This window comes from Pteronotus mesoamericanus, unplaced genomic scaffold (assembly GCF_021234165.1).
Source record: "Pteronotus mesoamericanus isolate MK-2021 breed Mesoamerican mustached bat unplaced genomic scaffold, CSHL_Meso_final contig_73, whole genome shotgun sequence".
NCBI classification, from domain to species: Eukaryota; Metazoa; Chordata; class Mammalia; order Chiroptera; family Mormoopidae; genus Pteronotus; species Pteronotus mesoamericanus.
Window position 1 is genome coordinate 32,816,483 of NW_026555245.1, and position 25,936 is coordinate 32,842,418.

Sequence of the window (25,936 nt, forward strand, 5' to 3'; positions counted from 1 at the left end):
TTCCTATATTTATCATTGGTCTCTATTTCAGTCATAGAAATACATCTTATCTCATTAATTATTTAACCTTAATTAAAAGAAATACTGTAATTTCTCTGTTTGACTACCCCCACCCCAAATTCCACGAATAATATAGCCACATATAGTCAGCATTTAATTATTGTTTTTCAGAGACATAGTACTTAACTATATTCTCTATAATATTTTCAATTGTGACTTCTTCCGATTCTTGTGCTTCCTTCCAATTATCTCTGCCATTGTGCTTCTCAGGCTGCACTTACATGTCTATCTACTCCACAAAGTTGTGGGTAACAATGGAAGGAGTGACTTGTTCCTCCCACTTCTCTCAGAATATCTGGTAATTAGAGCTCAATAAATTTTTTTAATGAATGAATAAATGGATGAGTAAGAATAACTTGGCAAGAGAAAATAAAAAGAAGATAAAGTACATGTAACGAGGGAAAATGTGAACAGCCATTTCATATATAAAGCATTTCACTAAGTCTGATGTTGATAAGACCAAGTCAATAACCCTAATAAATTTCAAGGAGAAACATCTATTTTTGTTTTTCTCTCTCTCTCAAACGTATACACCCACACAATAAACAACAATAGAAAAACAATCCCTTTTGCTTTTGTTAATTAGAATGAGTTTTGCACATTACATGTCTTTTTTAATTCATTTAGTTCTCAACTATTTTTTCTTTTATAAAATTGGTCCTCAAGAAGAAAATGATATTTACATTAGCCACTGTTTTATAGAACTATAAGGTAGTTATAAACTCTCCTTTTAGCAGAGATAGTGCAATGGAATCACAAAACTCATTACTTTTTGCTACTCAGCACAAAGATAAACTACATTTCCCAGCCTCCTCCTGAGTGGATGCAGCAATATGAGTGAGTTCTAGCCAATGGATTATATAGTTAGAAGTGAAATATTGCATCTCTAGGCCTGATATCACTCATGTAATCCTCTAAGCACGAAGCCCCCTCTTTTCTGCCTGCTGGATGCAGAGAATCCAGTAAAGAACTTCAGTACTTTAGGGAATGGCAAAGTCACCAAATGGAAGGCCTCGGTCCCTGAGTGATTACATGGAGCAGGAACTACAGCTCTCATAGAGTTACGTTTGTGAACATGCATTTAACCACAAGCAAGAAATAAACCCTTGTTGTGTTAAAACACTGACCATTACAGGAAGGTGTTATTTGGAAACTGAAAATCTTTTCAAATAACATATGTTTCCAATTTAGATGACAAGTGTGCTAGTACTCACTGATAAATAAGTACTGATACTACTTCCCATTTATTATATGGGAAAATTGAAATAAGAAGATGCCATGCCATCCTAATGGTGGTTTAATCTTTGAGGTTTGCAACTTATCACACACCTAGAGCATGCTAAGTACTTCAGGATATATGCCAATACTGCACGAAAAATAGGAAAATGCGTTCACATCCATTTTTTTTTAAACATAGAATCCATGAGCGAGTGGAGGGAGCAAGGAACCAAGAAAGGTAGGACTGTGGTGAGCAGTTTGAGTCTAATCTCCTAGGGCAGAGCAGGTAATACCAACCTGGTCAAGGACCAGAACTGTATAGACCTAAGGGGCAGGCAAAGAAAACAAAAAAGATGCCAAGAAGCAGACACCAGAGCAGAACACCAATGCAGTTCCAGAGACAGATGTCAGAAACTAAAGGAGTGAATAAGTGACAGAGAGGGAAACTGAATCCTACAACCAAAGAAAACAAGTGTTTCACACAGTAGTACATGAAGTAAAATACACTTCTCGAGTATACGTAGTCTCAAACTGTTTTTGATACATTTTCTAGGAGGTCATGAAAATGGCACTAGTTTTAATGTGTAACCATCTGGGCTATAGCACTGAGTCCAGCTCTATGGTTGTGGCCTAGTCACATAACTCCAGCTTCTGTCTCCTCATCCATAGACCATTTCTCATCCCACCTAACTCTCCAGGATGCCATGAGCGGCAAGTGCAGCATTCGATGTTGAAGTGTTTTGTAAACTTCAAAGTACTATAAAACAGCAAGTGATTGCTTTAATTCATGTAAAAATCATTTTTCTATCCACCAGCTGTGTACACAACACAGAGCCGGGATCCATGGAAGATAAAGACAGTCTTTGCAAAGAGGAACTAGGTGGTTCATTGGAAATTGTGGTGTCAGAGTTATTTTACAAAAGTTTCAGGAAACTCTTCTGAAGGGAATAGTTCTGTGATGGATATTATTTTCAATTACTCAACAAAATATCTCATCCGGGAACTGTCTGTATCAGTATAGATTCTAGCTTTATTCTCTTATCCATGTGTAAATGTAAATTATGGCTTCCACAGATTATGGATGTGTTATTTTTATGGATATTATCAGTCAGTATCTGACTTAAAACATTAAATTTTTTCCCTAATTTTCATAGTTCAGAATATCAATTTGTACAACAGAACACACTAGAATATTGTCTTAGTTAAGATAATAAATTCTTTAGGGAAAAAATTATTCTCAAAGTAAATTCTTATCATTGTGAGAATTACCATTTATTATGTATGACTGGTACTTAGGGAGTTTCTACCTGCCCGATTATCACTGGAGCATCGTGCTGGCAAACTTCAGTCTAATGTAGTTTCTACTACGTTGTTCTTGCTTTGTAATAACTGAACCATGAAAAAAACAATCATATTCCATTTGAAATTATATTTCTATAAGTGTAATTACTATAGTAGGTTACATCTCCCTTCCTCCCTAGATTTTTCTCTAAAATTCTTGTTAAAAATTAATTAATTACAATAAAACCCAAAAAGCCTTGTCCATGGAAAGGGGGATAATTGCAAGAAAGAAAATAGTAGAAAAATCACACATATGAGCGTACGCCATTTTTAATACAGGAGATTTATTCCACTTCTGAGGCAAGAAATTGCAGGACTCTAATAGTTTCACCACCTGTGAATTATTTGGGTGCACCTCATAAGCGGGTTCTTTCTTCTATTTGTTTAAAGAAATAAGTGGTATGTTCGCCAATTCTACACTACATTAATTTTCACAGAGTTTCCATTTTCATCTTCATTGCTTTTTCAGATTTTTTTCCAAAGTTTCTGCCATTCTTCAACTAAAGCTTTGGGTATTTTCCCCTTCAACTTTTGTCCGGGGACTTTCTCTAAGTCAATCCGGTCTGTTGGCATGAATGCTGGGACAAAGAGGGAAGGGGTGTGATAACCTAAGACATCCTGGCATAAATTCCAAGAGTCCTAAAGAAATGAGACAGGAAATTATGAGCAACCTATAATAAATTCAAACTGTCCAATAAAATAAATACACCTTACTTTGTTCTTGTAGTAAGGTATGGTAGGGTGTCCGATTTCTCAGCCTACTTTGCCGCCTGTAATCTCAGTCACCATTTGAAGTCTGCCAGAATATTGTTCAATATTGTACTTCATCAGTAGAGCCAGAACTGAAAAAGGGTCATGGAAACAATAAGCACTCCTACTGTTCAGGTGCTGAAGTGAGATTTAAAGGAGAGTTTTGTAGAAATAGTCTGTTTTTTTCATTATACTTGTTATAACCATTGATCATTGAGATCCAAGATAATTTCCCTCATGTGCCACACACTTTTACTTTGGGGCTTGTGGCTGGTCTGACATAACAAACATAGCTTGAAATTACTGTTACTGTTAGTTTCATTGGCATTTGGGATCCCAAGACATACATTCGTACTGTTTTAGAATTAAAAGGAATATTTGAGATAGCATAAAATGAGACCTCAGTTGGCCATGATGTCTTTGAAGGCAGGAGTTCGGTTATATTTTGTCTTGGATATCTTTATATCTCTAGCACCAGGCAAAAAGTTGAGTAAATGAATTAATTGCCTATTCCAGCCCCTTTATTTTGCAGATCATTGAATTTAAAATATAAATGTATGCAAAAAGACTTGAGACACATTTGCCAGAACACCAAATAGGTGGGATCCCAATCCTGGAAGCTGTATCTCTTTCCTTTGAGTCCATACTCCTTTGAGAAAGAGTTTATTTTCTCTCTATTATACACCATGGACTCTAAGGCCCTTTATGTAAGGGCCATGGGAGCTGGCCTTGGTGGAGACAGGTTGAAATGTTGAAAGGCCACATGCAGAAGAAACCAAGGAATCAACGAAGCTGATGAAAAATCATCTTGAGCTAGAACTCAAGGACCATTGTTGGCTTATAAACTTCAGGATGACCAGGCAAAGACAGGAGACTGAAGACTGGAAAGCTTATCTCTCACCCTAGACTTGTGTCATATCAATAAGTTTCATTTCTCTTGCTTTCCATATCAATGAAAATTGTGAAAATTTTTGGTGATGTATTGAGTTGGCCAAATAGTACATTTAGTTTTTACCATATGGTGGCTCTAGTAGTGCTTAGTAGTGTTTAACTTCATAAGAAACGGTTTTGTTAGCTTGTACTGTGACAGCTCTTATATTAGCGTGCATTTTAAAAAAAACTTATCAAAATTGGTGAATTTTTGTGCAGCCATTTTAATATTGAAGATGGAAGAAAATACATAACATTTTTGGCATATTATGCTTTATTATTTCAAAAAAGATAAAAATGCAACTGAAATGCAAAAAAGATTTCTGCAGTGTATGGAGAAGGTGCTGTGACTGATCGAACATATCAAAAGTGGTTTGTGAAGTTTCTTGGGTCTGTTGACATTTTGGCCAAATAATTCTTTGCTGTGGGGCTGTCTTATGCATTGGAAGATGTTTAGCAGCACCTCTGGCCTCTACCCACTAGAAGCCAATAGCAGGTGATAGCTGACATACTCAATATATCCAAGTCAATAAAGTTACGGGTGAAAATGAATAATGCGTCCTTTATTTTATAAAAAAAATACCTAAATGGACTTTTTGGCCAACCCAATATATGTGAAAATAACTTCATGCAGGACATTGCATATAATAAATCTCCAAAAAGTGTTTCCTTCCTTCCACCTGTGCAAAACAGCATATATATTGAGAGTCAGCTCTGTACAAGGCATTGTGCTAAGTACTGGGTATACTGTGTTGAATAAAGCATACATGGTTCTAAAGATGGGTCTTTTCTACCTATAATATCAGAAAGCACTTGAGAGAGGGAGGTAGGGAGGAGGCAGGAATTAACTGGCTAGTACGTTCCGTTGGTTTCATGTTGCTGTCATGATATTATTTTCTTTAAACTGTATATTTAACTATTGCTGATGTAAGGGGGTCTCTGCCTAAAGAAATAGACACATTAATTCATTATTTATAGTGATTCAAGAAAGAATGTGTTAGAAAAACTCTAAAACTCTGAAGATTTATATTTAAGGTCACTTGAGTTATGTTATTTTTTTTTCTGGAATCCTCTTTTTCAGTAATACTAAAATCTAAGCTTAATGAGTATATTACTTTGTCTCCGTGTTTATTTGATACATAAACACCTGTCTCTTCCATCGCAGGACTATGCTTAAGTACTGAAACCTTTAGACCAGCCCCTCATTCAAGAGCAAAAAAGGCCCCAGTGGCATATATGAAAGTAGGGTTTTCCTTAAAAGGTTTAGCTCGCTCTGTGGAAACCATTAGTATGTAGGACCTTTACAATTCTTTGAGCATCATCCTGATGACCAATTGGTATGTTCTCAACTCTCTGCTAGGAGGGCCTCTGATTTTTCAACACCTCTGCCATGTCTCTGTTACAAGCCCCAACCTGTCTTAATCAAGGCCGGTATCCTTACCCCCAGAAGTTCCACCTTGCTAAGTTCAGTTCAAGTAGTGCTGGGACTCCTATCAGTGGGACTATTTGGCTATAGACTCCAGGATCTTGATTCTGAGCAACCCATTTAGTGGTGTATGTTCACCTTAGAGTCCTAGGTAGTCAAAAGCAGTGATTTCAAGACTTTTGGATTTCACAGACAATTCAAATTGCAAAAGTTAATAAGGATATATTTACAAGTAGGTTGGAATTATGAAAAACAGATACAAAGTTTCTGATTTTTCCTACTTTGTTAAGACAATAAGATAAACTCTCAATATAGTTTTATGAATGAAATAATAATGCTATAGAAAGTGCTTGATTCAGTGTGAGATACACTCTACATATATTTAATTATATAATTCTCATAACAACCTGATAGAGTAGTTATAAGTATTTTCCTTGCTGTAGAGATGAGGGAACTGAGGCACAGAGAGGTTACAACCCATGCTTCAGGTTGGTCAGCTGGCAGTGGCAGAGTGTAGATTCAAACCCAGATAGCGGTCAATTCTGGTCCCAACTCTGCCATTTTGTTTGACTGCTGCAAATGAAAGGTTATTTGAATAAGACAAAAGTTTCAAGTGTGTAATTTCAGAAGGAAATCTAACTCAACACATCTAGCTTTATGAAAAACAAACCTGTGTCCTTATTTTTCTCTTTATTTCCTCTTTGTGTCAGTGAAAAGTTTGTCATGGTCTGGCCTTCTCTGTGCCAGATACTTACCTTGGAACACAAAGCTAGATAAGACACAGTCACACCACCCAGGAAACTCACAGATTCAAAACAAAGTTCTAAGAGTAATACCGACAGAAGCTGAGTGGAGGAAATAAGGTGCTGCAGGAGCATAAGGAAGGACACAGGGGAGGGAAGCTGGCGTTTATTGTCTGCAGAGGCCCAAGCTCTGGGCTAGGCACAGAAAAACTTAGCTTTGAGGTAGGTCGCCGAAGGTAACAGGAAAGTGGAGGCATCTGCAGTGAGTCTTACAGGATCAATGGAAGTCCAGCAGGCAGAAGAGAGCGGGAAAGGGCACCTGCACTGGCAGAGGCACAGAGGCCGGAAAGGAAGGTGAGTTCACGGAGCGCTGAGTAACTCTCAGTGGCTGGGGGCTTGCATGCCATGCCCAGGGGCCTTGACCCAGTTTGTGTTTTAGAGCGACTGCTATGGTGACCACATGGAGTGGAAAGGCCCAAGACTAAAAGGCCGGTTAGAAGATTATTTCTCCTCTCCTGGTGAGGCTCCGTGAAGGCAGGGCAGTGATGGAAAAGAAAGACGGAGCATCCACATATATGGCTACAAAGTTCTTTGCAGGAAAAGTTCCTTCATGTTACATCTTGCGGTCTCACGACTCTTAAAACACCAGCTGTGTGCTGGGCTCTTTAAGTCCCACTGCTCAGCATACAGCCTGCAGCCTTGCATTGAGTAGGTGCTCAAATGTTTGCTGAATGAACTTGTGAAGCCTTATTAAAAGCTTCCTTGTTCAAAAGCATGACCTACAGTCAGAGTTTCTCCCGCCTCGCCCCCCCCCCCCATTATGGCAGGCCTTCTGGAGCAGCCAGTGTCTCAGTATCCTAAAAAGTTAGGAACTTTCTGTCACTCTCAGGAAAGAGTGAATACAGGCCCAACTCTTCTACAGAGACTGCCCCACTGTGTGACTTAACCTATAGCAGCTACTTCAAATGGGTACGCTTGTGCTTTTTCAAAGCTTTACCATTTTCATATTTTACAAAACCTTTCACATGGAGTCATTTTTGAATCTTGGGTGATTATTGTAATTAGAGAACACAGTGTTTTCCTGTGGTTATTTATCTATCTGTTTTCTCACCAAACAGTACCCTATTCAGCTCTTCAGATTCATGTCACAGTTATAAATCTTTCCATGGGAAGCCAGCAAACATCTTTGCCCTAATTCTTGCAGTGCTCCACATTATCTAATATGGGCCCCACATGTGAAGTTCCCTTTGAAAGCAGCTGAAACTTCAATAAAAGATGCAACATTAAGGGTGTAAATTTAAGTTATCTCCCCTGACCAAATATTAATTGTGGCCTTCAGAAAATAATCAATCCATATCTAAAATTCATAGATTTGTTATTTTATATTAAAAATATAATGTGAACCCCAAAACAACCCTCGCTTTATTAAAGAAGGTAGGAGTTAAATGTTACATTTTTAAACATTTTAAATATTTTTTTTTCTTTATGAATCCAAATGCTAAGGCATCGGATTTTTAATCAGGCATTGGTATCCTGTGGGTATATAATTTCTTAATCTCCTAATTATGAATAGTCTCCAGTGTGCACGTAGCTCTTTATTCAGCATTAGTACAAAATTGATTATAGCTTGGCCTCACCTCATAAAGTACATTTGCTTTGGAACAGCATCAAACAGGTATTTATGTTTGAAATCATATGGTCCTTCTGACTTTCATTCTAATTTTGGACACCTACCACTTTAACTTTCTTCCTTCTTCCCCCAAATTGACTGCATACAACATAAAAATCTCTTCAGACTTAGTGAAGGGGAAAAAATGTGATTTTCAGTCTCCTCTTATGTGCCAAGTACTGAGCTATTTACTTATCGATGTTACTTCAGATAAGACTTACCACAACCCATTTTGCAGATAAGAAATCTGAGTACCAAAACCTAAAGGGTGGTATGAATTCCTCTACTTTTAGTGTACGTGTATTCAATTTTCTTAGCAAACAAATCATATTAAAATATGCAGTACAGACTTTTTTTTCCATGTTGCTGGAACTATGTTATTTGGACTCTGTCAGCAGGAGCCTCCCCAATGTGCTGAGTGATTTCCACAGTTTCAGAACCAAGTTCATTAGAGTTCACTGCTTGTACCGTATTTCATCTATCCTAGGATACACTTTTTCTTATTTTAGAAACTTGGATGAATCTTATAATTGATAGCAGTTTGATGGGAGGCTTTTGTTATTCTTCATGGTACATAAAATAATGTGACTTCATTCTATGGCATCTTGGATTCTATGAAATACTGTCAGGGTCTTTTCCATAGCTGACCAATGGGAGCAAAGGTAGGCTTGAGATTCAGCTGCAGAAACATGATTTATGGACTTATCTCCTCCTTCCTTCCATCCATACACCATCTGCTGATACAGATAGTTTCTGCCTTTGCCAGTCTGCAACATAACAAAATTGCATATTGAGCTTACTTACCTTTCTTCTGGTCTGTCCCATACCAACATCAAAACCTCCTTGCGTAGGACCTTCTTTCTTAGTGTGTGTGTCTGTGTGCGCCTGTGCGTGCGTGTGTGTAGAGCTTTCTTACCTGACAAGATAAAAATTAGAACCTTCCTGAGCCTGGCTAGAAGATACAATATAAAACAAAACAGATACTCTGTGGGTGCCCAGCCTTCTGCATATATACCAGTCATCTAATCTTTTATTTTCTTTATTTTTCTTTTTTGGGTGGCAGTTGTGTCAGATTGCAGTAATACAGGGGTTTGCAAAAGTAAGTTTACAGTTGTGAGTTCACAAAACAGAGTTTACTCTTGTATTATTGTTTATTCATTGTATTATTTTCCATACGAACAACTGTAAACCTACTTTGCCCATCCCATACAGTGTAATGCAGTAGTTCCCTATTTTTGGTCAACATCAGGATCAGCTGAGGACTTGTTAAAATTATAAAGCCCAGGCTCCTCCTACATCAACAAGCCTGGGCCCCTGTGTGTTTTATTAGCTCTCCAGGTGATTCTGATAAACACCAGGTTGAGAGCGTTACTGGTGTGGTTGTTAAGAGCAGGAACTCTTGAGCCAGACTGCCTGGACTCAGATCCTGGCTCCTGCAGTGTAAACTTTCCGTGTCTCAGTTTCCTTGTCTGCAAACCAGCAACCAATAATAGCATCTACCTCAAAGGATTATTGTGAAATTTAATAAAACGAGTCATGCAACATACTTAGCACAATAGCTCACACACATAGCAAGTGCCCAATAAATATCAGCAGTTATTATTACTCCCCTCCTACAGCCTAAATTCCTCTATCTCATTCCCAGAAACCAATCTGCTATCTTTTCCCAGATTCAAGGCAGCTGATAGCTTTGTCTGATCACTGAAGTCTCCCATACAATCTCAAAGAAAGGAGCTGGGAGAAAAATTGAGATTTCCTTTTAATTTGGGTGGCAGTAGGGCGGGTCCTGAGTCATTGCAGTCTGGGATTCTAAAACAGATAATGGGGTAAAGGAGGGGAAAGATCAAATAAAGGAACATGTAAAAAGGACCCATGGACAAAGCCAAAGTGGGGAAGGATTGGGGGTGGGAGGTGGGGGTGGGTGGGGCAGGGGAAAGTGGTGGCAGGGAAATAGAGACAAATGTATTTGAACAATTTTAAAAAAGATTATAAAGAAAGTCATCCAGTGAATTCACTCATAACTGCTGTCTAATTTGGGATTCTAACTGTCCTCTGCATGAAAATCAACTTTTAGAACTTGGAACTGAGAATGTCTGGGCAGCCACCAACCTCCCTCCCGCGAGAGAGTCCCAGCCATTGCCAATTTTCCTTGAGTTCCCAGGTAATTTCAGAATGTAGCCACAGTTGATAAGAACTCACTTAACTGAATATTTAAAAGATTCTATACACCTGTCAACCTGTTAGGGATTTGTCTCATCTTTGAAGATGACTTATACAACACTTTCCACCTCAACAACAACAACAAGAAGAAAAAAGGAGTTCTTTTTCCTTAAAATAGAAATATTTCTATACCAGTTCTAATACTCAGAGTTGATGTGAATGCACCTTGTAAATTTTAAGTGCACGTGTGTGTATGAGAGACAGACAGACAGAGACAGAGAGAGAGAGACAGACAGAGAAAAAAAGAGAGGGAGGATTATAATGCATAATGTGAAGATGATTACCTTATTTGTTAGGTAGCATTCACAAAGGGGCCCAGAACTCTTCCAGTTAATAGGATGTAATGTAATCTGGGATATAACCTACCAGCCATTTAAATGTATAAACTTTTTATTTGAAAATAGGAAGCATGCACATTTTATACAAGATAGAAATTAGAACCTTTCTGAGCTTGGTTTGAAGACACAAAATAAAACAAAACAGACACTCTGTGGGTGTCCAGTCTTCTGCATATACCAGTCATCTAATCTTTCATTTTCTTTATTTGTCTTTTTCGAGTGATTGTGTCAGATTAAATATTTGGTCTTATTTCTCCCCTGTTTTCCTGAGACAGCCATGTTTAATCCCTGTCCAGATGAGTGATTTACTCTTATCCATCCTTATCCCACTTACTTAATTAGACATAAACAGACTTTAAGTTCCTCTTATCTGGTGGGGAAGTGGTTATAAGATCAATTTTTCTCTTATCCTTGTTACAGCAACACCGTATTCCCCAATGTTACTAGTCCTTTTTTCTGAAATGCCCATAAACCTGCTGTGTCTCGTAGGGATATTATGAGAATCAAATGGATATGTGCAAGTACTTTGAAAACTGTAAAACACTAATTATGTCATGCCCTGCTCCAAAGCCTTCTTTGAGTTCAGCTGTCAGTTTACTCAATGACCCGTCCCTCGGCTGGAACTCAAGACCCTGTCCCAGAGCACCAGCACAGCATTATCTACTGCTGTTTTGAGGAGCTGAGAGCAGAGCTACAGAAGAACTGTCCTGGCCAGAACTGGAAGCATGGGGGACACCAGTTGCGTATGATGTAGTGACGCTAAGAGTCCAATTTAGGGCACTGGATGCAATGGAAAAAAGGGAACAGAAAAGAGAAACATAGAAGAAGTAAAATACAGTATCTAGTACAGGTTTGGGTATGTGTGTGTGGATAGATGGGGTGGGGTAATGTGGAGGACAGAACAGTTGGAGGGAAAGGAAATGTTTAAATATTTATAACTATGTCAAAAGAAGGACTGATAAAGGGTTGGGGACCCAAATATTGAGTTTGGTCTTAGACATGTTGAGTTGAGGGTACTAACAAGCCATTCAGGTGAATGGAAATAGAAGCCTGGAAGTTGAAGTGGAGGTATTTTTGTATGTCATCTACAAACAGAAGAGTTCAGGTGAGGGGGGAAGTAGATAAGACAACAGGACAGTAGAGAGGAGCAGGAGCCCAAGGACAGAACTCTGAGGATTCCAGAATTTACGAGTCAGGATGAGTAAGAGAAGCCAGGGGTGGAATAGGCCAGTAGTCACAGCCAGAGAAGCCAGAGTAGCATATCCCACAGCAAGGTCTGAGGAAAGGTCATAGGATGTGGTGAATGACAGAGTCCTGATGAATTTCAGAGGGGCTGTGTCACTCAAGTGGTAGAGCAAAAGCCAGATTGCAAAGCGTTGAGGAATTTGGGGACATTAAGGAAGTGGGCACAGTAGATGTGGAATAGGCTTTCAAGAAGCTTAGAAGTGAAAGGGAAGGAGGCAGGAGACAGTTTAACTCTTACCACTGACAAAGTGGAAAGTAAAGGCAGGAAAGCAGAGTGGGAGCTGTGAGATAAAAGTGGCCTTGGCCTTAATAAAAGGAGGAAAAAGTGCTTTCTTCAGAACAGCTCAAAGAATGCTGATAGCAGCCGTGTGTGAAATTGATTTCTGAGGCCCAGCACCCTGAGACAGGGGGGCCGTGAGGCAAATGGAGTAGTAAACCATGATTTAGCACCTTCACTTTCTCTGCTTATTACAAAACAGGCTCTAAGAGAGACGCCTGTGGTGAGCCTCAGCAATCCCGATAATGTCTGTGGCCAAGATTCATTTTAATTTTTTCCTGAGACATGTCAGTGATTATAATGTTGATTTAAACAGCAGTCAGATTACTTTTATCATTGCTAAACAGTTAACGCGATGCACAGAAGTATTATTTCTACCATTAAATAACATTAAATGATCCTGGAAGAAAAAACATTTTTTTTCTTGCTAAAAATGAGAAGGTGACAGACTCAATGTGCTAACACATTGAAAGCACAAATTAAGTCTTATTAATTCTGAGAGAAGCAGTATTTGCTTCTACTTTATCAAGCACTGAGGGCCAGAGAAGGGCTCACAAAAATCACAAGAATTATATATCAATAGAAGAGTTTCTGTTTTTCTATAAAAGAAATGATATCATGAAAATTATTGATATACCTATTAGTAGAAACATCATAAGACAAAAACATTCTTTATTAACACTTGGATAGGAAATAAGCAAATACAGAAATTGAAAACCATTATATAAAGAGAACTTGTATCTATCATTTAGTAAACTTTTGCCTATATATGTTTACTGATTTTCAAAGCATCAAATAGTACACATGTATCAGTAAAAAGTACATAGTACAATTTAGCATTTCTTTTTCTTTTAATCAGAAGTCCCTCGGATTTGACAGAGTTTCTGGATGCTGGTAATTGTATTAGTAAAGAAAAAGAGTCCCAGTAGAGGTTGTTTGTTTCAAGAATTACTTTTTAATTAAACAATTATTAGAGCTGAAGCAATAGGATCACCTCTACATGAATTTCATTTAGCAACTGTACTCGTCAACCCTTTCATATTTCAGTACTTTTATTTTTTATTTTTTTATTTTTCAAATACATTTGTCTCTGCCTCCCCCCCACCACTTTCCCTTGCCCCCTCCCTCCTTCCCTCCCTCAGCTCTTCCCCTTTGGTTTTGTCCATGAGTCCTTGTTCTATGTTCCTTGACTTTCCCCTTCCCTTCCTTTTCCCCGCTCCCCCTCCCTCCTTCCCTCTTGTCTCTGTTCACTTCTTTTCCTTTCAGTGTTGCTGGTCTCATTTTCCTTGCATCTTTGTATTGTTGGTTAGGTTCCACTTATAGGTGAGATCATATGGTATTTGTACTTTTATTTTTAAAATAATCATTACAGCAACCCTATGAGTTAAATCAAGCACATGTTCATTTCTCATTTTACAGATTAGAAATTGATTAGTTAATATGCTCTAATGAAATAAGGTGATTTAGAATCATAAACATTTTTCTGGTTAAGGATGTCTTAGGAAAAGATCAGGCCAAAATTCCTTCTTGTAGAAGTGGCTGAACTGAGGCATAGAGAACTAAGTGGCCTAAAAGCCCTTAACAGTCAAGTCTTGATCCCCCGCCTGTGTTACTTTTTAGAAATTTTTGCCATCGATGTTATCCATGTCCATTCTCTGAAACATTGTAGAGTAAAAATGTTGACAAAAATATCAGTTAAGCATCGAACATTCATGGAACAATGGTCTCTGTGTCAAGCCCTGAGTTAGACATCAGGGGTGTGAAGCTGAACGCCACATTATCCCTCTCTTCCGTGGCTCATGTCAACATATTGCCTCCATTAATTTCTTTTAAACATCAGAGCACTATATTTGATGTTTAAATTTATTTTTACATAGAATCTAATGAAAATATATTCTTCCCAGTCCAGAACACTTACTTTAAAATCTGTATCAAAACTTGCTTCTGTGAAGACATTTTTTTCCTGATTAATTCTGCTCAACATTAAATTTTTCTGTGATCTATGACTGATTATCTGTCCTGTACTTATTTTTGCATTCATGGAAATATGATTGGATAAATATTCTTCACTTTTGTATTGGTAGTGGCCTCTTCCTTTAAGTCAGGGCCGCCTCACCAACCTATCCTCATTCCCTTCTAATCACAACACACTCATCTCCACAAAGCATGCTTCCCAAGAGGTGCAGAAGAACTGACTGTTGTTTACTCAGCAATGAGGGCTCTTTGGCAGATAGACATCTAAGACTTGGTTTAGGCTAGATTAAGGCAAGATGTGACAGGTTAAGAATCATCTTTCGGCTTTAAACATTTAGGCAAATTTAAGTTGAAATAAAACAACATGTGAATAAGAGAAATCTGATCTTTTTATTTTATGGGTCTGATCATTTTTTTTCTCTTCTAGTCCCTTGCTTATCTGCATCACTCACACACACACACACACACACACCAACCCACCCACCCTTCCTGTCTTTAAAGAATCTGAATGTATGTGAACTCTCAAGAGTGACAGCTGACAGCCGTTATGTATTAGGCACTCAACTACAACTTGCCCTAGCCTGTCTTATGTTCATTATTCATTCAATGAATATGCACTGAGACCGATTACATATCCGGTGTTCAACAAGGCCTCGAGTATATCTTTGTCATTGTCCCTAAGAAACAGACTGTCTCCTCCTGGGATAGATGTGAAAAGAAGTAACTACAATACAGTGGCTGACCAGTTCTAAAACAGCCATGTGTATAATGCCCTAAAAATATGCTCAAAATACGCAGGAGAAGCAGTGATTGATTCTACCTGGAGATTAGGGGATGTTTCACTAGATGACTTTGGAGTTGCATCTTAAAGCAGAAGCAGTACACAAGGCAAAGAAAATAAAAAATGTGAGCAAGATAGAAAGGAGGGAAATCTAGGCAATAGCAAATCATGAACAGAATATTTGAAGTCCCTGTGCAGCCTGTTTTACTGAGCAGTACCCAGTCACTGGAGTGCAAAGGACATGAGTGATCAGGAGCAGCAGAAATGAGTCTAAAATGTTAGAAAGTGTGTTATAAGCCACACTGATAATTTGGACTTTATCCTGTACCCAATGGTTCTTAATCGTTTTTGAAGAATCTGACAAAACTATGAATCCTCTTTCCAGAAATAGGATAATAACACACATACGTCCAAATGTTGCATACAGTTTCCGAGTCCTTGAAGCCCATCTGGAATCCATTACTAGATACTACCAGCTATAGGAAGTAGAACCACAGAGAGTCTGTTACGGAGTGAATAGTTTAGCTCTGTATTCTAGAAAGATAACTGGCAGCAATGTGGAGAACAGACTGATAGGAGTAGAGGCTGCAGGTAAAAAAAAAAATCAGATGAAAAGCCTATTGCAAAATGTCAGGCATGAAATCCTAGAACCTAGAATAAAGGCAGTGAAAGTAAGGATGCAGAGGGTGGAAACTGAAGAGAAAATCATTTCAAAATGGAATTGATAAGACTTACTGTCTAATGAAAGGTAGAGGATGTTGAGCAGTCAAATATTTTGATATTTATCTTTACCTTATCTCCCCCATTAAATTATAAGTCCGCTAAACAGTGTTCTTGCACCAGGCTGGACTTAGAGGACTGAGCGTCAGCAGAAATGTAAGCACCGAGGAAGGAAACCTCATTGCTCATGAGAAAGCAACAAACAGGTCCTTCTATCAGCTGAAAGGCAGGATGCGAGGGGGTGGTGAGCTCTGGAGCTGATAGGCAGTTACCAGTCAACACTGAGAATCAAAGGAGGAGCTGTCCAAAATGGTAAATCAGGATGGGAGACAATCATTTCAAAGCAGCAAGTCAACTTTCTGGTTGCCATCTGTGCCTTACTTATAAGGCTTCCTACCCCAGAGCATCTAATGGGGTATAGATGCCACAGAAATCTGTCGATTCTCAGCATGAGTCTACACTAATCGAGTACGATGCTTCTGGGTTACTGGGACTCTTGGTTGGTTTGCTTTACATTGATGATGGAAAAGTATTAAGACAATAAGTAGACCCTCAGATGATTTCCTGCCAAACTGCAAAACGTGTACAACTGTTTCAGTTGTCAAGCTGTTGCCTACAGCTACAACCACAGGTTTAAATTAGAGGGAAATGTTATTATTGAAGATAGAGATATGGTAATAGAGAGAACTATTGCTTTTTGACAAAATTTATCACCCAGTAAAAAAAGGCGGGGCAGTACATATTATTATAGAACTGGAGAAAAGAAGTCTCAGAACTTGAAACTACTTGGAAATTTTAAATAACTAAATACATATCTCTCTCCAGCCTGCCCTCTTTCCCTCTTTTTTTGCCTCCTCCACTTCACCAACCCCCCATGCTTATTCCATGCCCTACATATGTTTTTGAGAAACAAATGACGAACAAATTTCCATAGGATTTCACCATCTAGTTTATACAGGGTGGGCAAAAGTAGGTTTACAGTTTTTCATATGGAAAATAACACAATAAGTAATAAAGGATAATACAAGAATACTCTCTATGTTTTGCATACTAACAACTGTGCCCCACCCTGTCTTTTTCCAAATATCTTAATTTTCTTTTAAATCACATGCATAGGAATGATTGCAATGATAACTGTAGGGAGTTCATAAATAGAAGGCACCATCCCTTCCCTCACAGAGCTTGCAATCTAATTGGGAAGATAGCTGTTACATAAAATGGCAATCCTGAAGAGCCACAAAGTCTTGTTCTAAGTTTCATTTGTTCTGTACGAAATCTTGCTACAGGATACAATTCTCCTATTATACAAACTTCCTTTGTGAAAGAAATGAAATTACTGATTTCAACCTTCTAATTGAGCAGCCCCTAGGTTTATGAGTTTGGCTGTTATTGTTGTTATCATAAAGCAAATTATTATAGTGAATAAGGAAAACCAGGCTGACAGGCTCCTTCTCGTATAAAATCTCTAAGTCTTCTAGACTACGTAGATAGATGGATGGATAGAAGATAGTTTGTAATATATACCCCCAAACAAGTATGTATAGGTATACTCATATATGTGTGTGTGTGTGTGTGTGCATGTGTGTGTGTGTTTTCATCCAAACTTGGAGTTTGAAACCTCTATCAGAAAAAAAATGCATACTGATATTTATATTAATATTCTATTAGTATTACAACAATGTAGAGTATTTCTATTTGCTAATTTTATGCTTTTAAAGTAACAGAAGCTGACAGTGATAAAATATTTTACTAGGCCTTTCCTTGCGATAAGCTGACTCAAAATATTCCATGACCAGTTGCAAATTTCCTGAATACTAATCTTTGCTCATATCAGCAATTATTGATTTTAACTCAACTGGCTGTGAAGTTAGGATCTGGTGGAGCTCTCTAAAATGCCCAGACGTTTCTCAGCAGTTCCCTTGATGAGCTATAACCCAAGCTTGTCCTTGGATACATTACAAAAAAAACAACCACCAAAAAAAACAAATTATCATAGCTCTGAAACAAATATCTTACTGAAGTATTAGACATTGAGCAGAGTCAGATTTTTGTTTCCTAAAAAGTTATGATGCTGTCTTAATTCCATGTTCATGTTGTTACTCCTAGATTGGGAAAAAAATTCTCAGCAAAGTAATTTTTTAAAAGAAAAGCAGCAGCATTAGTTCTATAAAAAAATCACATTCTGGTAAATACTGTTTAATATGCAAAGTAAGGCCAAAATTTGTAGCAAGGCAGCACAAAAGATTGTCAGATATGGGTAGAAGACCTGACTCCACCAGGTACTAGCTGAGTGACACGTAGGATGTGTGTGTATTTGTGGCATGAGTAGGGAGATGAAATAACTAATGTGCTAGAAATGATACCAGGTACTTTGCATATGTTCTCTCAGTTAATCTTCATACTCATCTTAGTAAGGGCAGTATCAGTGTTCCCATTTTACAGATGAAGAAACTAGCTCAGCGAGGCCTAACAATGTGCCTAAGTCAAGCATATGACTAGTAAAGTCTGCCTGACTCCCAAGTCTGTGCTCTTCCTCCTGCACCATGATGCAGGTTGTTCAACTTCTGTTATATGTAAAATGTGGGGGAAAATATCTAACTTGACCTTGTGAGTATTAGACATGATAATTTGTGTAAATTCTGCATACTTCCTGGCACACAGGTACTTGGTAAATCCCAGCATTTTTCCCTCATCACCACCGCCCCAGTCTTGGGGGCACATTAGGTGCCCTAACAGGAATAGGAGAGGGGTGTGCTTTCGTGTGTGTGTGTGTGCGCGCAGGCACAGTGAAAGGAAAAGGAAGACAGGTACCCAGAGGCCTTCTGTGCCCAGATAGCTTTTACACCGTGTTATGGGATTGACTTTTCTCCTCAGTAGCAAGGGACAGGCTTCAGGCAGTGGCCTCTGAAAGATCGTGCACTGTGTCACTGGCAGTTCATCATATCCCCCAGCAGTGCAGCTGTGATAAGAACCAGATGATCCGAATTTCCTCAGCAAAGCCATCAGCAAATATCTGGGAAGGCTCATGCCTCGGTATCCATACACTCTGCTCTTCAACAAAGTACATCAAAAAGCTAATGGACTTTTACAAGAGCCCAGGTCCTGCTTAACGTCTGTAAGCTCTCAGGAGCAGGGAATCACAACCCCTACCACATACAGTTGGCGGCAGAACCGGTATTCCAAGTTGTTAAAGAAGCCAAGGATTAGATAAGATTTATAGAGACCTGATATGTGTAGGGGAGCAAAAAATGGAATCTGCAAATTCATTTCCAAAGCTTGGTCTATGGACAGGATGTTTCTGTGTATAGATTTCTCCGCTTTGCCTGGGCACACCACAGGAAACACGGTTCTCTCATCACTGGAGGACTTGCCCCTCTTTTTAATTTAGAAGTGTGTGACATCCATTTCATACAGTCACATGCACAGCTCCAGATGGCTTAAGCTAAATGCTGTCTGTCTGGGAGAAGAGAAAAACCAGAGACTCAGGTGCCTTCTTGCGGATCTTGAAACAGTAAGAACCGTTTTTTGCTTCGCCCACTTTGCTACCTTTGAGGATCTGTTGATGTCTGAAAAACACTTTGCTTATAATATAACTTCATCTGTTGTATGATTTCAATTTTACAAAACCTATCATCCATTTCCTCAGCACCTACTTTCGTGTGCATTTAGTTCTGTGTAGCCTGACCTCTTGTTACAACATTTGGAAAATATATTTTCCAAGTGCTGTGTGTGTATGTGTGTGTGTTTGTGTGTGTCTGAGGAAATATAACCCTAGAGTCTTTTTATTGCTAATTTGTGCTTCAACCTACAATCCCTTTCACAAGCCCTTGATAACCTGTCCAGGTTCCAATGAAAGTGGTTTCTGGATAAAGTGGTTCATAGGAGGTCATTCTAAGGTTAAGTGTCTGCTGGGCAGTGAGGTGAGGGAACCCATTGCTTCACATGATTACTCAAAGTGTGTAACTACTTGTAGCTATCAGGCTTAAAGCTGATCACCTGAGACCTGGTTGCTGCATTTGGCCCTGAAATCAACCCCAAAACTATCAGATGAAAACCACATTTAGATAAGCCAGTAATGGTGAGAAAAAGACACCATTCTGAGGTTGATGGATTTAGAGGAACTCTTTTAATCCTCTTATATTACTAGGAGGTATTTAGTGATCTATGGCCAGTCTATAGGCATACCTCAAAGGTACTGCAGGTTCAGTTCCAGACCATGTCAATGAAGTGGTAATGGCAATAAAGTGAGTCATAATCTTTTGCCGGTGGAGAATCTTTTCTTTAACTTGAAAAAAATACCAAAAACCACATCTGTGAAGTGCAGTAAGGCAAAGTGCAATAAAACAAGGCATGCCTGTATATTGCATGCAGTTGGCATTGACTAAGGTGTAGAGAAACTTACCTGACCAGGAGCAGTGGACGGATGGAACTGGGGAGTTGATTGGTGAGTTTTTAACAAATAGTTGATTTAGAAGGCATCATCAGTGCTACATTCAAAGATCATCATGTGGCACTAAAGGTCTAGAAATAGCTAGACTTTTTGTAAATTGAATAACTCAAGGGTAGTATTCAATTTTATTGTGATAGGATTTTAGAACCAAGACCCAGTCCTGTTATTTTTCTTCTCAGTGTTCACTGGATTTCTGACGTGCTGGCTCAATGAGGCGCCAGTTGTCTATTCTAACCCATCCAATGGCTATGAAGTCAACTAAGTGCCACATGAAGAATGGGGTTTATTATGGACTTTTCCCTCAAGTTTAAAATCAGAGGCAGTTTTGACCTTTTCTGATAAGCCTCCTCCTGATGAAACTTTGGCTCGCAAACAGAATTTTATGGATACTCTTTGTTCTTGGTCAATTAATAGGTCAAGACCATCACCTCCCCTGGCACTGTCACTGAAATTTCCAGCAGTGGGGTCAGGGATGATCTCTTAATCACTGTGTTTTTTTGGCACTCATGACTTTGTTTCTGAGACATTGAGATTAGAATATTAGATTTATGTGATGGGAATTAAATAGAGAAACATTGCCTTGGATGTATAAGAAAGACTTAGAATTTTGGATTCAGAAGGAATCAGCATTGCTTTTAGCCAACTCATTATCTATTTGTTATTTTCTTCTTCAGTTTCTCTTGCTAGATGCCATTCAGAGCTTATACTTTGAAAAAATGCTACTGTAGAATGCAGAGGACTGCACATTCAAAAATAAGGGAGAAATAAGCATGTGTCCTTCCTGGACTAGACATAAACATTGTTTTTATTGAAGGCCCTCTTAAAAACTGTAATAAGCAAATACTCTTAGGTCTTAAATGACCTGAAAGACATTGCTGAAATGTCATTCTGGGTTGTAGATGTGGAAATCTGGTGCAGTTAGGGAGAAGGAAAATCACCTTCCTTTCTCTAACATTAACCATGGATTTATTTAGAATGAATTGTTTGTTTCAGTTTGGGAAACAGGTCCATGACTCGCTTCTTGGTTAGCGCACAATCTCTTTCAGAGAAATGTGGGTACCTGATATGTCTAGTTGGGATGAAACTTATAACTTGTGATGAGGTAAGATATTTAGGCAGTAAGATCTCACCTTAGCCATTTTACTGCCTCTTTAAACAAGGGATATGAACAATTTCAAGCAACTTTAACACAGAGTTTGAAACAATTTGGTTCTCTAGAAAAACAAAATCTCAATTATACACTGTTTCCTAAGTAGCTTATCCACAGAGAAGCCAGAAGAAACCTCCCCAGCATTTCGCCTTCTGGTGTTCTTATTTCACATGGAAGTGGGACTCACGTGTGAGTACCTCATGTGGGACTTCTTTTTTTGCATTTGTAGTAATTGGATAGTATCACTCATCTTTTTTATTTTAATTACTCCACAAATCCTTGCATTTGTGATGTTGGTTTTCATCTCAGTCATATTTAATTTTAATAAAATGAAGGAAATTGTATTTTACAATGTATGTTTGTCACACTACTGCACCAGGCAAGTACTCTCTCAATAGAACCATCTTCCACTCACACAGAGAAAACAAAAAGGGAGTCAGGAGATGAACCACAAACTTTTTTAATATCTGAGGAATGATTTAATGGGTGTATGGAAAAGTGATTTGGTATACTTCAATGGCAAAGAGCTTTTATTTTTTGTCTGACTATTCAATTAAGCTACAGAGTGCCCCACATTGCCATGATTAGAGATTCATTTTATTAATCCTAAAAACTCAATAAATATTTCCTTTACAAAGGACAAACTTTGCAATAACCAATGTGTTTCTGTTGTTACCTATTCTGTGCCACCCCAACCTTCAGCCTACTGGCAGGCCAACCAATGTGGAAGGTTGCAGGGAGGTTCTACTGTGGGAAAGCAATGTTTCCCTGGAGATGATAACTTAAGAGTTCAGTGTCTCAACTGAACTCAGCAAGAAAACAAACAAACACTTGCTCCTTCCCAGTATACTTCCTATACTTCCTACAACCTTTCAAAGCCCATACATGTTTATAAATTATGTTAACAAGGAAACCATCAACAAAATGGAAAGAGAACCCACTTTGACTGGGAGAACATATATTTGCCAATGATACATCTGATAAGTGGTTAATTTCCAAAACATATAAAGAACTTACACAATTCAACATCAGGAAGGCACACAATCCAATTTAAAAAATGAGCAAAGGACCTGAAAAGACACTTCTCCAAAAAGGACATACAGATGGCCCATAGACATATGGAAAGATGCTCAATGTCACTAATCATCAGAGAGATGCAAATAAAAACCAAAATAAGGTATCATCTCACACCTGCCAGAAAGCGTATCATCAATAAATCAATGAACAACAAGTGCTGGTGAGGATGTGGAAAAGAGGGAACCCAGAGCACTATTAGTGAGAATGTAGACTCGCGCACCACTGTGGAGTTTCCTCAAAAATTTAAAAATAAAACTGCCTTTGACCCAGTGCTTCCCGCTTCTGAGAATATATCCTAGAAATCCAGAAACACCAATTCAAAAGAATAAATGCGCCCCTATGTTCATTGCAGTGTTATTTGCAATAGCCAAGATCTGGAAGTAGCTCAAGAGCTTATCAAGGGATGAGTGGATTTAAAAAAGCTGTGGTACATTTACAGTAAGGAATGTTATATGGCCATTAAAAGGAGGGAAATCTTACCTTTGGCAATAGCATGGATGGACCTGGAGATCATTATGCTAAGTGAAATAAGCCAATCCAAGAAAGACAAATACCATATGACCTCATTTATATGTGGAATCTAATGAGCAAAATTAGTTGACAAAGTAGAAACAGAGGCATGGACACATGGAACAGACCTACAGCTGTCCGAGGGGATGGAGGAGGGAGGATTAGATGAAAAAGGATGAAGGGATTAGTGAAAGATCATATATGCATAACCCACAGAGACAGACAACAGTGGGGTGATGGCCAGAGGAAAAGGGGAGGGGGGCTGGATGGAGGTGGGCAAAGGAGGGAAAAGGGGGACATCTGTAATAGTGTCAACAATAAGAATATAGTTAAAAAATAAGTACCATTAAATAATAACAATAATTGTAACGTCCAATGCTTATACTGTGTTTATTATTTAGTCCCTATGAGCTTTTTTAAATGTATAAATTTACTTTTTTATAGTGATATAATATGCATAGCATTAAATTTACCATTTTTATTACTTGTATATAGTTCAATGGCAGTAAGTACATTCACATTATTGTGCAACCAGCAAGACCTTCTATCTCCAGAATTATTTGTATCTCCTCAAACTGAAATGCTGCATCCATCCCCTTTCCTCCCTTTCTCCAGCCCCTACTTTAGACAGCACCGTTCTACTTTCTGTCTAAATTTGACTGCTCTAAGTACCCCATGTAAGTGGAATCATACAATATTTGTCCTTTTGTGTCAGTGTTATTTCACTTGGCATAATGCCTCAAAACTTCAGTCATGTTGTATATGTGTCAGAGTTTCCTTCCTTTTTAAGGCTGAATGATATTCTATTATATGTATACACCACAGTTGGTTTATTCATTTATCCACCGTGGACATTTGGCTTGTTTCCATTAACTATTTTTTATATTAACTATTTTTTATATATTAACTTTTAATCTTCATAATGTCTCAGTGATGTTGGTATCTTTAATATCCCCATTTCACGAAAAAAAAAAAAAAAGAATTATAAAGAGATCGGAGCTAGGGCACTCCAGAGTCAGTATACCACCCCAGGCTGAGTAGGCCCCCACTCCCTGCTCTCAGCCAGCGTCTATCCTGCTGCCCTTTCCAATGACCGAAGGCACTCAATACAGCATGCGCCAGTTAGCCAATGCTTGATATAGCACTCTAAGGCCAGGTTTCTGACTCAATTTTGTCAGTTTTAAAACAAGAAGTCATCAGTTTGACAACTGATTTATAAAGTCCTATTGCAACTGATTTATAAAGAATCTAATAGTGCAAAATAAATAGTTTTCTGGGGAATGAGAGGATGTTATTTTCTTTTCCAGAGGCCTCTCTAGCTTGAATGACGCAAACCCTAATTATGATTAGGCAGGGCGAGAAAGTAATTTGAAAATGCCAGTAAGAGCTACTGTTTGTGAGCTTTCTATATGCTGATGACTTGCCTTACGTCACTGCAAGTTTCCACGTGCTTTGTGAGAGGTCACCCTTCGTCTCTGCCTGTCCCATGCTTTCCCAGTATTCCGCATCGCCCATGCCCTCTCTCCAGGGAGAAACCTGAACATGATGATGTCATATTGCCTAGCATGCGCGTTTTCTTAATGGTTTGTTCTCTTTACAAATGTTATTAGTTTTGGAATTTTAATATGTGTCATATGTATGTCTTTGATTGGCATTATAAGATATCATCTTTAATGTTTAGATATCACAATTGGCTTATTCAGTAAAATAATTTGGCCAAAATTTACATTACCTATTTGTAGAACTGTTGCTATGGATGAATTATGGCCCCCTTTCCCTGCCTTATTCATAGGTTGAAGTCCTAATTCTCAATATGATAATATCTGGAGATAGAGCCTGTGGGAGATAATTAGGTTTAGATGAGGTCATGAGGGTGAGGCCCTCATCATGGGATTAGTACCCTTATCAGAAGAGACACTAGTGACTTTGCTTCCTCTCTCAGGCTGACACAAAGTGGAGAGAGATCCTTCGAGTGCACAGCAAGGAGACAGCAATCTGCCACCCAAGGGGAGAGCTCTCACCAGGGACCAAACATGTTGGCTCCCTGATCTTGAACTTTTAGCCCCGGGAACTGTGAGAAAATTAATTTCTGTCATTTTTAAGCTACCCAGTCTGCTATTTTGTTGTTGCAACCCAGCAGACTAATATAACTGTATAAACACATATAGGATATATTTTCAATTTATAATATCATATTAATTACAGATAATGTTTATTATTGCTTTACTCTGGAACTAGTCCTAGGCCAAGTACATTGGTGGTATGTGTGTGTGCATGTGTGAGCGCATGTGAGGTAGTGTAATTATAACATTATCTCCATTTTACAGAAAGAGAAATTGAAGTGTAAGGAGGTTTTAAGGTAATTGCTCAAGGACACATAATAAAAAACAGAATCCATATCTAAACTAGACAGTTTCTAATCTGCATTAGGCCTACACATAACAATGTTCCTTACAGCAGATGCAGTTTCCACTATGAAGCCTGTCAATAACAAACATGTCAATCTGTCTAAATTCAATCTCTACTAAAGTTACTTCATGCAGTTATTCTAATTAACAAACCTGAAAACTGGGAATGACATTGCTTCATTTAAAAAATTGTCAATTGTGCCCTGGCTGGGTGGCTTAGTTGGTTGCAGTGTTGTCCTATACACCAAAGGTTGTGCTGTGGGGTTCCATTCCTGGTCAGGGCACATACCTAGGTAATAGGTTCAGTCCCCATTTGGGGGCAGGTGCAGGAGGCAACTGATTGATGTTTTATTCTTACACTGATGTTTTTCTCTCTCTCTCCCTTTTTCTCCCTCTCCCTCCTTTTCTCTCTCAAATCAATAGACTTATCCTTGGGTGAGGATTAAAAAATTGTTAAGTGCATAAAATGTTCTAGAAAGCAGTGCTGGTATGCATGTGTCAAGTTTCTCAGAAAAGAAATGTCTCTGAGAGCAGTTTCTTTCTTCACAAAGAAAGGAAGAGTAGACTCATGAACTCTGGGTGAAATTGTGACTTCATTGCAATTTACCTCCCACCAACTCAGATTCCTGTTTTTGGCCCCCTTCCCATT

General features: G+C 38.5%; 1 protein-coding gene across 1 annotated transcript in view; it reads left to right on the top strand.

Moving 5' to 3' along the window:
* Window positions 1-25,936, top strand: part of ADAMTSL1 (ADAMTS like 1) — an 890,629-nt gene that overhangs the window by 487,406 nt on the left and 377,287 nt on the right. The window lies entirely within an intron of this gene.